The sequence below is a fragment of the Cupressus sempervirens genome, chromosome 8 (assembly GCF_028749045.1).
Source record: "Cupressus sempervirens isolate cs-2001-9-10 chromosome 8, ASM2874904v1, whole genome shotgun sequence".
Taxonomy (NCBI): Eukaryota; Viridiplantae; Streptophyta; class Pinopsida; order Cupressales; family Cupressaceae; genus Cupressus; species Cupressus sempervirens.
Window position 1 is genome coordinate 567,522,018 of NC_143125.1, and position 12,838 is coordinate 567,534,855.

A 12,838-nucleotide genomic window follows, 5' to 3' on the forward strand; every position below is an offset into this window, starting at 1 on the left:
GTGGTTGTTCACATCATGTGACTGGTTATATGAACAAGTTTGTTGACTTCAAAAGTTATGATGGAAGCATTATCAAAGTTGGAAACAATGCAATTTTCCATGTTAAGGGTATTGGATCTATAACCCTTGATTGTAAGACTAACACTAAGGATATATACTTTATTGATGGTTTGAAGCACAATCGTTTGAGTGTTGGACAACTCGTGGATAAAGGTTATTAGTTACAGTTCACAGAGAAGACATGCATGATCAAAGACAAAGATGGAAAGGTAATTGGAACAAGAATAAGATCTAGAGGTAATGTATTTCAAATGAATCCCACTAAAATGTCATGTTTGGTTGCAAAGGTAGATGAAATTTGGTTATGGCATAAGAGATTTTGTCATATAAACTTTGAAAATATTGTGAAAACTAGTAATATGTTTGTAGTCTAAGATTTTTGTAAGATTGTAAAGCCTACTAACACAATTTTCAAGGAGTGTGTACTAAAAAACATAATAGAGCTTCTTTTCCTAGCAAGAAGTTTACTACTACAAAAAAGTTGGAGATTGTACATACAGATCTTAGTGGTCTTACAAAGACTAAAGGATTATATGGTGAAAATTACTTCATGATTATTGTTGATGACTTTTCTAGAATGATGTGGGTTGCATTTCTTAACAAAAAATCTGAGGCATTTGACAAGTTCAATATATTCAAGAATAGAGTTGAGAATGAATTAGGTATGAAGACTAAATGTTTAAGATTAGATAGAGGAGGAGAGTTTACTTCAAATGAGTTTAACATCTTTTGTGAAGATAATGAAATCAAAAGACAACTTTCAGCTTCCAGAACCTCTTAACAAAATGGCATTGTAGAAAGAAGAAATGGGTTAGTAACAGAAGCAGCTAGAGCTATGTTAGCTGAGAATGATGTATCCAAGATATTTTGGAGAGAAGCTGTGAATACAACAATTTACACTATGAATAGAGTGCAGGTCAGGAAAGACACAAAAAAGACCCCTTATGAACTATGGTTTGGTCACTCACCTACAAGTGAAAGTGAGCAAAGGTAGGAACAAAGTTTGGAACCTAGAACTAAGCTAAGAGTTGAGATAACAACTCCTACTTATGGTAAGAATATGATATAGAATCATCCATCATAGTAGATCATCAACAATAGAGATAAAGGTGTGATGACAAGAAGTAGAATCAATGAAGAACTATGTTTGATATCTAAAGTAGAACTAAAGAATTCAAATTAGGCATTCAAAGATGACTATTGGAAGCAAGCTAAGAAAGAAGAATTGGATCAGATAATGAATAATGAAACATGGGAATTGGTCTCTAGACTAGAAAACAAGAATGTGATAGGAACAAAATGGGTATTCAGGAACAAGGTGAATGAACAAGGTGAAGTTGTAAGGAACAAAGAAAGATTGGTATGTAAAGATTACTCACAACAAGAAGGAATAGACTATGAAGAAACATATGCTCTTGTGGAAAGAATTGAAGTAGTAAGGTTCTTCTTAGCCTGTGCAGCACATAAGAAATTCAAAGTGTATTAGATGGATGTCAAGTTAGCATTTCTGAATGAAGAACTTCAAGAAGAGGTATACATAGAACAACCTAAATTGGATTTAGCAAAGGTATGACAGACAATAATCTATACTGGAAAGAAATAGATGATGGATTGATGATTTTGGTAATATTTTTTGATGATATCATATTTGGAGGAGATGATAATGAAAGTGACAAGTTTGCAGAAGAAATGAAGAAGGAATTTGAAATGAGTATGAAAGGGAAAATGAAATACTTCCTAGGATTACAGATTGTGCATGATAAAGAAGGAATCTTTATCTCTTAGACTAAGTATTTGAAAGATCTATTGAAAAGGTTTGGTTTGGAAACATGTAAACTAGTTGGAACACCTATGATAATTACACACAAGTTATCTACAAAGATGAGATACCTATTGTTGAGAAAAAGAAGTACAGATCTATGATTGGAGGATTACAATATTTAACTCACATAAGGCTAGATATAGCGAATGGAATTGGAATTGTTGCAAGATTTCAAGCTAATCCCAGAGAAGCACATTATGTAGTAGTTAAAAGGATATTTAGATATCTGAAGGGAACACTAGAGTTTAAATTGTGGTATGAAAGATCTAATGATTTCACTTTATATGCATATACTGATACTGATTGGGAGGCAGTATGGATGACAGAAAGAGCACCAGTGGTGGAGTATTTTTTCTTGGAGGAAGATTGGTCTCTTAGTTAAGCAAGAAGCAAGATTGGATCTCACATAGTACAATAGAGGTAGAAGATGTTGTAGCAACAAACAATTGTAATCAAGTTGTTTTGATGAAGTAGATGCTAAAGGATATAAGGATAGAATTCAATGAATCTATTGTCATACATTGTGATAACACAAGCACAGTGAATATGTCTAAGAATCCAATGTTGCATTCCAAGACTAAGCACATTTCTATCAAATATCACATGTTGAGAGAGAAAGTTGTAGAAAAGGAAATCAAATTGGAGTATGTAAGCACCAAAGAGAAGATTGCAGATATTTTCACCAAGCCTGTTGCCAAAGAGACTTTTGAGTATTTGTGAGGTATGCTAGGGGTTAAACCCCTACCTACATTAGAGTAGATGATGCAAGAGTGCATCAGTCTAGTGATACAAAGCACTATTATCTATTTGGAGTGAATTCTAATGCTTCTTGTGTGGGGGAGTATCTGTGATGGACATAGTCATCTAGGACTCTTGATAGATGTTGTTTTGAGCAGTGTCTTTGGACACTTGAGAAGGTCAGAGAGAGTTGTTACAGTGATAGATGGTTGCTAAAACCTTTGACATTGATGTCAATGGGAGATAAATTATGACATCAAAAACATTTTGATATAGATAACATTGAGGTATATCATTAGGGAGAAGCATGTATAATTGATGAAGATGATTTGAAAAGAAAGGACAATAGTATTTAATAGTTGGTATTCTTGGAGCTAGATGTTTTTCATCTATGTTGCCATCAATGCCAAAGGGGGAGATTATTGGAAGCATGAATGCTAATGAAATTCCTATGGGGGAGTATTGTAGAAACATTATTAGATCATTATTTTGATGATATGTTATATTCATGAATATGTTTCTCATTGCTGTCAACATAGCAATTTTCTATGATATCTAATAGAAGAACAACGGTAAAGATCAAGTTGGTACAGATAGATCATTTAGTATTTTCACTAGTGAGGTTGATGGGAGATAATACTAAGTGTGTATCATATTCAACTAACCTTGGGAGTAAAATATATTAAGTCTAGAAGAAGTTATGCAAGTTTTGGTGAAGACTATTTTGATATAGAGTTTACAAAAGCATGTTCTAGTAAACTTTTTATATCTCTTAGTAGAGTTGTTATTCAAAGAAGGAAGGTTAAAGACATTTAGGAGACATTTAGGAGATGACATGGTTAATTTTTCTCATCATAATATTACATGTATAGAGTGTTATTCAAGTTACAAGGTGAAAAATTGATGTTATCACTAAGTATAATATGTTCTTAATGAGGTCCTATAATAATTAATTGAGAAGGTGTAATAGCCAACCCAAGAGAATTATTTTAAGGACTCAGTATAAAGGAAGGAAAATTTCCTTTATTATGTATGAATGATTGCATGAAGTGCGAAGAGTAGAATACAAGAGAAACAAGTTGATAGGATAGGATAAGCAAAGCATAGCGAAGTTGGAGAAAATTTCATTGCCAAGGTTTTATTTTAAGATCTGAGGTTTGATATTTGGATCTAAGGTTTGTGACCTAGTCTACAAGGTTTGACAATGATTGTCTAGTTGACAAGATAGCTAAAAGAGGATAAAGAAGAGTACAAAAAATTATTTTGCAAGGAATAGTTGAGAGATTAGTTGGATAGTGAAGTTCATTGGTCTTACCCCAGAAGCTATTTGGATAGTGGGTCCTTCTACCTTCTACAACTCCTAATAGGGTTAGAATCTTCTAACAAGGATTAAAAATCTCCTAATAGGGACTCTTATGTACTAAATGTGTTTATAGGCTCCTAACATTATCCATCCTCTAACAAGGAATATATATATATATATCTCTTTTTAGGCATCATTTCCTATAGGGTTTTTCCTCTGATCAAAGGTTTCCCTAGTTAACAAATTTGGTGTAATTGTGTATGTGCCTCTTGTTATGGTTGATCTTTACTTTGATTGAATGGTTAAGATTAATTAATGTTGATATATTTTTTAATTGGATAACTAATTCATCCTCCCTCTCTCAGTTATCTTGGCAGACTACTATATCTAACAAGGCCATCCTTGGGTTGTTTACAATCTTGCATCACCCAAAAATATATTTTTTGTTTTCTATTTTATAGTTAGTATATGATAGATTGTATTGGAAAACACTTGTTTTTTATTTCTTAATTCCATGAGCTTGGCTTCATATTGTGTACATATCATGGATCATTACCTAAAATACCCATAATCCTATAAAACATCTGGTAGAAGTTATACTTCATCTTCTTGGGTGTTTTTTTCCCTATGTTTCTCTTCATGTGATACTTGGTATTTAATTTGGTGAGGTTCTATATTTAATAATTAGTCTATGTGCTCTTGGATCTGGGTATTTGGTTAATATGAGGACCCATACTCGAGGTTTCATAAGGTTTTCTTATGTATTATATATGTAGTCATTAATTCATTAAGGGTCAGTCCTATAATGTAATGTTTGTTTCCTATTATTGAAGATTGTGAACTCTAAGTTGGCCTATGTGTCTTAATGGCTATATGTGTAATATCTTGGATTCTTATAAGGTACTACTAAAGTATTGAAGTGGTAGCATAGAAGTATCATTCAAAAATATACTTAGAGGAATCTTGGATAGAGAACTTTGTTCTATAATCTAGAATATATTTGGTTAGAACCAGGAAGGCCTTACAACTTGGAAAATAATATATTTTATGATTTCAATTATCATATGAATTAGTGGAATGTATGGTGAACATTTGATTTAATTGAATATATGTGATAATAAAGTTCTTTTCTTGAAATTATATCTTGTGTACTTCTATTATGTTGTATTTTTTGGGGGCTTGTTCATCTCCTTTTGGGACACACCTATCTCGTACTACATCATTCTATAATGATAGAGTCTAACCAAAAACTTTGAAAATGCTTCTATAGCTTTAAAAATGATAATAATATAAATTCAAATGTTTAAAATGGTGAATGTTAATAGTATTTCATGAAATATAAGGGGTCTTGATTCCCCAAATAAGAAATGTGCCATTATAAAATTCATAATATTTTTTGATAAATATGTTATTATATTTCAAGAGGAAGAAGGCACTAGTTTCATACTTGATCCAATCTTTAATAATTATTTGGAAATACGCTCTACAAATTGTGACTATATGTGAAAATGGGAAATAAGGATCTCCCTTATTAATTTCTAATAAATAATCTTTCCATGTGAATTTATTTGGGTCTTCTTCTTGTAATAGATGTACTTGGGCCTTCATAAACAAAGGTGAAGTGAAGTTTGGTATGTTCTCTTTGTATGCCACTAATGACCATATCAATAAATATGACATCTCCCAATACATCTGCACTCTATATAATACCCATTTTTTCAATTTAGTGATTTTATTATCGTCGACAAAAAGGATGACACAACTATGGCTTTGTAATGGGTTGGAAGGGAAAAAACAAGTAATTCTTTCGATATAAAATTGTAATGTGTAAATAAGGATATACACACAAATATAGAAGGAATGTTGAGATTCCATAGCAAGGGAGATCTGATTAGTACAAACAGGGGTACTAATGTGTGATCTTATCAATGTGGAAGTCTCTTGGCTTTTATTTCTCCTTTCCCTAATCTATAAGAAATCATAATGTAATACAATGTCAAGAAAGTAAATGTTATGAAATGATAGATATTCTTGCCAAGATACAAACCTAAAAATGGGCTATCAGAATGTAACATAAATAGAAATTGAGTTGGATCTAGACTCTCAAGACCTGAATATGTGAACCCTCTAAATATGGAGATCTTAGGTAAAGGTTGATCTAAAGGGTCAAGGTTGAGATGGAGAGGGTAAATTCCAAATTGAACCTAGACCTACTCTACACCAATTTTGGAAATTCAAAACTTTAATGAAAAATTAAACCCTAGCTTTGCAATCCTTAATATGAAACTCCAAAACTTGTACTAGAACACAAAGTGGATTTCATTGGTGGAGAAAGGATTACCAAGTCAAGCCTCGATTGAGGAATCAAACTTAAATTGAAATAGATATAAATAACAAAATGCTGACTGTAACCACCTAAAATTGTTCTAGTAAACTAGAACCCCCAATATAAAATAATAAACCTAATTATGTGAGTAAATAAATTAACTAACTTGAATAATCAATAAATCATCAATAAAATCACCAAATAAGTGAACTTCTAAACATCAAGGCTTTTTATGTCATCAACAAAGTTATTTAACTAAAATTACTAACATTCTTAATCAAAAGAACCCATTCAATAAATGTGCACACACTTTTAATCAAAATAAATTTTAAAACAAAAGACAAGGTGGTTGATTTGTCTCATCGTCCAACAAATAAAGAAACACAAATTCAACCAATATAATTCACATCACATGGATTGAATTGTATGGATCAATAAGGGAGAAAAGAAACCTTTAACACACTTTACATCTATGCCACTCAAATCCCATGTGATTTGTATAAAAGAATGCATACCATAAGATCTTCATACCCACAAGCTTGCATAACATGGTTATAATGTTATTTTCATTTAGGATTTTCATATTGATGTTTCTTGCATTGTATGTTTCATTTTATAGTTTAAACTAGTTTTCTTATAATCTTATAATCTTCATTTCTCTTAGATTAATGTACAATCCATATAAATATCTTGAGTAGAGAATACAAACATTACATCCTACTTTATTAAATCTTCCATTTTGAGATATTCTCTTCATTGATCTTGTATGCTAATCTGAGAGAAAAATTAATAATATCATACTTGCCTTGACTAGGAAGAAATGTGTAAGTTTCTCATGGGTTTTAGTTATTTTCTTTGATTAAATATTTAGAATACTAACCCATAGAACTAAGTATGTACTAAAGTGTTTTTACTTTAGGTACTTGTCATATTTCACACACACACACACACACACACACACACACACAAACATATTGTAGAGGTAGGGCTAATATTATATAATACCATAAAAATGTTGATGCAATTATGTTCAATGTGTGACCAATCTATTCAACACAACTTGGGGGTGGGGAGGGGGGGTAAATAAGTTGTGTCTTATATTTAGAAACTTTATAATTTTCAACCAAATCACCCATGATAAATAAAGTAGCACATATTAAGAGGAATAATATATAAGTCAACACCACAACACACGTGATTTATTTTTCTCAAGGAAAAAACCATGGTGGGGATGATACCCACAAGATCATGCACTGGTATAAAAATTTCCTTGTTAGGAGTCATACAATACATCTAGCACATAAGTCTCTTTTAAAGGAAATAACCCTTATTAAAAGTTCCATCAACCCTATTAGGATTTGATGAGAACAAAAGAAATATTTCCTAGAGCTCACTGCTCAAAGGAGAATGTTAAATCCACCTTCAATGGACTTACTTCTCAAAATAGAATCAATATGAAGAAGAAATTTCTATACCGAGGAAGAATTGGCTGATATTAACTTCATTTCCTTTGTAGTTAAATTTAATAACTATTGTAGATTCTATGCATACCTCTATCAAAGCATCATATCTAACTTATTCTTTGAACTTCCTTGCATCAATTCATAAATTCACATCAATCCACATATACCATAAATTCCATGCATTACATAAAAGGAATTAATTTACTTTATACAAGTTACAATTATATCTATTATGACTTCCCTAATACATCAATCATTATATCAACCAATGATAAGGTACCCGTGATACCTAATACAAGTGTATAACAATTATAAAGACTAAAGAATATGCCACAATTCTTAATTCATGGTCATTAATCCAAATCACACATTGCACAATCTAGTTAGCTTCCAAAATTAATCATGTAGTTGTCACATGATAGTATTGATTATAGCATGACCCAATCAAGTCATGAATCTAGCTCAATACTAAAAATGATGCTTTCATACCATAATTCTAGATCATAACCAACCTATATACTCAAAAGAAAATAACTAACTATGGCACATTTTCATGTTACTACCCCACGACTAGTCTTCACCAAAAGAAATGTAACTCTCACAAATCAACACATTAAACTATTCACCCATAGACATGAATTCTACACTCTCTCAAATATTATAACTATGACCACATACTTTAAAATGATGTACAACTCTAACCAATGTTGAGCTGTCATTTTGCACAATGCTTAATGATAGGAATCCTTTCGAACTCCTCCGATGAAAAGCTAATTTGGGATTAACTCCAAGGTTCTGGGTGATCTTGTGACCTACTAGACTCCACTCAGTAGAAGATAAATGTGAGTGTTCATAAGGAGGCCTTTTCGAGTTCTGAACAATTTCAGATAAGATGTAGAATCTTCTTGTTATCTCGAAAGAATAACCACACAAAAAGAAATATATTTTTGTATTTTTTTTTGTTTTTTATGAATGCAATTTTAGCTATGCAACTATATGAATTCCTAAATTAACCAAGTGTTTGCAAAAGAAAATAACAAAGATAAGGTAACAAGATGTTTAAGCAAATGACTTGAAAAGTAAATCCCTAATGAACATAAGCCACAGAAACAACATGTCTACGAGTTAAGCCTTTGAAAAGATTAGTAGGTAACCAATGAAAATAGGAGCAACACTTCCTTAATTCCACTAATGGAATCGTTGATGGGGAATTTAGTAACCATAAGATGTTTCACTTTTCATCAGATCACAAGGCCATGGAAAGTTTGCTTATGCAAGACAAAAATATATGCAGAAACAATAAAGTGATCTCTTCTCCAACTAAGTACATTTGTGGAATTTGTAAACACATGGCAAACACCAAAATTAAAAGATCACTCAATCAAAATAACACAATTAAAAAACTACTAGCTCCATTACACTCCATGAACATACATTCACAAAATATAACACACATAGGAAAGAATAACTACACTCTGAATTAGAGCACCAATAGCATATATTATTGAATCAAAGTAATGGCCTAGAATACATGTTTAATTCTTCAATTTATAGGAAATCTTCTCCTCAATTTGTATTGAGAGTGAGAGATTCCTTTATGAAAATATATACTTCTAAACTAATTTAAAAAATCTATTTATGTATAAATTGACTCTCTAATTGGTGCTAAGTAGGATTCCACCCTTATTTATATCATTTAATGGGTGCATGAGCCTTTACATGTCTTAAAACAAAGAAAAAATGAGAAAATAAGAAGAAGAAAGCCATCAAATGATGTAGGAGTCTCTAGAGATGCCAAAAATAGAAGCTCAACCTTCTTTGAACGTTTGTAGGAGTTAAACTGTCATCATAATGCATTTTTGAAACATGGAAAGCTCTAAATTTGGAAGTGGCAGTTAAATGTCGATGCATCTCTAACTTCTTCAAAAAAAATTGGCGCACCTTGGGAGAAGTGCACCTTGGAAGATAGGTCCAAATAGTGCAAAATTTTATGTAATGTCTCGTTTCAAGACATTTTCTTATTCACCTTCTTATTTGTCTAAGCCTGGATAATAATCCATATGCTATCCTTCTCAACAGTTGATATTATATATATGGTATTTCATAGAGACATGTCCTTTCATTAATGTTAATTATATTTAATAATTATATTATATATTATTATATTAATATATTATGATTATATATTATATATAAATCATATTAATTATTTATAACAATATTATTTATATTCAATAGTATATTATTTTAAATATCTAATATATATGTATGATAATATATATGATATATAATAATTTATATTCTTTATTAATCATTTTAATATTATAACTTTATATATTGTGCTTATTTATTATTAAATTATATAAGTCAAAATGGGGACATTACAGTCCTCCCCGCTCAAATTTGCTTGTCCTCAAGCAAAATCATTCATAAACAAACTTCTTCATGATACAAAACATATTTGCATATAAAAGACCTAAAAAATTATGAGATATACATCTTTAACAAATGAAAATATGAAGCAAACATGATGGAGACAAATCATATATTCTTTATTGGTTCTCTATAATTTATTTTTCACAATGAAGTAGAGTAAAAGGAATGATTTATAAAATATACTTCCCCATTATGCTTTTTGATCATGGATCTTGCAAGCACAAATAATTATTAGCATGTACATGTATATAATAGCTCCAAAGAAAAGATGAGTCATTATAAATTAGTTCTAAACCAATATCCTACCAAGCCCAAAAGAGAAACTTTGGCCCCCTTGGCCTCAATGGGAGGAATCAATCATCCAATGAGGTGGTCTACTTGGAAAATTCTTAGCTAAATTAGCTTGACATGATGTCAATGCCTCTTAACTTGACTAATCTAAGCCCAAGAGAGAAACTTTGGCCCTCTTGGCCTCGATGGAAACATATTATCATTCCATCAAGGTGGTCTACTTAGATGTCCATCTTAACATTTATTTCCCAATCTAAGCCCAAGAGCAAAACTTTGGCATCCATCAAGGTGATCTACTTAGATGATAATCTTATTCTTCTTTAAAAATCCTACCTAAGCCCAAGAGTGAAACTTTGGCCCTCTTGGCCTTGATGGTAGCACTTGAAATCCATCAAGGGGGTCTACTTAGGAGGTAATTTGATTCACTAATTATTATCACCATTAAAATTGTAGCTTATCTAGTTCTTGTCGGTCCTTTGCATCTTCATTATTCTCTTGATTATGTTTAGGATTATGCTTAGACCTCTTTTTCATCTTTTCCTTTTCTACCTTATCAAGTGTTGCAATAGGGTCTTGCCTTATCTTGTTAAGAAATGATCTAATGAAGTACCATATGCAATCTTATTTTTTATTTTTTATTTTTCTGATCCACTTTATATCTTCTCTAGTTTGATATTTTATTCTTCCTCTTTTCTTTTCTCTTTTGTTCCAATGAACATGTTCTCATTTTTCTCAACTATCTCAAAGAATCAAATGTCTTAAGATTGAATCTTGTCATCCTTCAATTTCAAGGGCAAGATGACTCTTTCCAATAAAGATCTACTTAATAACATAATATTATTTGCAAAATTTATATTAGTGATAGGTTATATAATGTTGTCAAATAAGATTTTAAGTAACTCTTAAAATAGGAATTACAATATATTCTAACTAAGTAAAGATATTTATATTCAATGTAAAACAATTTAGGAAATAGAACTTATATTTATTTAGAGAAATGTGCTTGACATACACAGTGGGTCAGATTCATTGTCTTTTCGACATGTGAGAGACTTCCTGTCTTCTTATTTGACCACATAAGTGACCCTTCTTTATCATTTTAGAATGAAATCAATTTGTCTCACTCCATCCATGATTCAATCATTTGGCTCTAAATATTGCTCCTCTTGTGTGTTTGTACATGCACCACATTTTACCTTCAAATTCCACATCAACCTATTTCTACAGTTCTCCACATGCTCCCCAAACTATTTATACATATTTGCAATGCCTCCCTTGGATTTTTCATTTCCATTTCACCCACCAAGCATAATTAATAAGAGATAGAAAGAGCATGCACTTCCATTGAATCTCTCAAACTTTACAGGAGCTACAAATATTTGGTGACAATGAAGGGACTTATCGACATTGAGGTGACTCATGTACCAAGCTATTTGAGATGCTTGATGTTGCTAGATTTGATGAAGGATCTAGTAACCCTTTACACCGGTATCACTTACAATTGCCAAAGTATCAAGACCTAGTTAGATATTGGTAATAATTTTTGTCCAATCACAAATCAAATTCTACATACTTGCAACACAATTCCAAATCACATGCTCTATCAAATCATTTAGGACTGTGCATCACCAACAAAGCCCAACGAATTCCTAAACCAAAGGTGCCTCTCAATCTTGCATCATTGAATTTAATTCTTAGAGAGATTTTTGTCAACGATAAAAAACCCATACAGAAACTCAAGTGATTGGGCCAAGAAAGCGAGAGGAATAAAAGGTCCATTGTTTCGTCCAATGCATCATCCATTCTTGCATTGGCTTTTGCAAAACACACTTTGAATAGGTCACAAAACTCAATAGAAATCTACAAAGAGGCTCTTGGAGCTCTAGCTTTAACCTTTTCTTTGAATCCTCCGGCCCTTGATTTGCTCATTTCATCTGACCCCATTTCATGCCTTATGTCTATTCTTCAAGAGAGTAATCTGGAAGGAAAGAATAATGTTGTTGTGGTTCTTCATGAAATGTTTTCCAAGGACAAGTATAGATATATGCTAGGAGGAATAGATAGATTGATTGAGGGGCTAGTGGGTCACCTTAATAAGAGGGCTCAATCTTGATTTTGGGTCACTTGGTGCATACACAAATCAGATTTTGCATTCACAGTCTATGAAGTGTTCCTTATTTAATGTAGGTCTGATAAAGAACTAGGCTATGGTTTTTTGACCTTAAGAGTTGTCTATCTTAGATTTTTTGACCTTCAGATAGGTAGTGGAGATAGCACTAGTTGCTAAGGATACTCGAGGTAGACAGGAGTCACGAGATCAGTCTCAAAACTAAAACTCTACCCAATAGAAACCCCCTTAGAAAGGGAATCAGAACTACACATTAGGGTCCTCTAAGGGC

At 31.8% G+C, this 12,838-nt stretch overlaps 1 pseudogene; it reads left to right on the top strand.

Annotated features, from left to right (window-relative positions):
* The first annotated feature begins 11,827 nt into the window (after positions 1-11,827).
* On the top strand, positions 11,828-12,552 carry LOC149543664 (U-box domain-containing protein 21-like; annotated as a pseudogene).
* Positions 12,553-12,838: the final 286 nt, after the last annotated feature.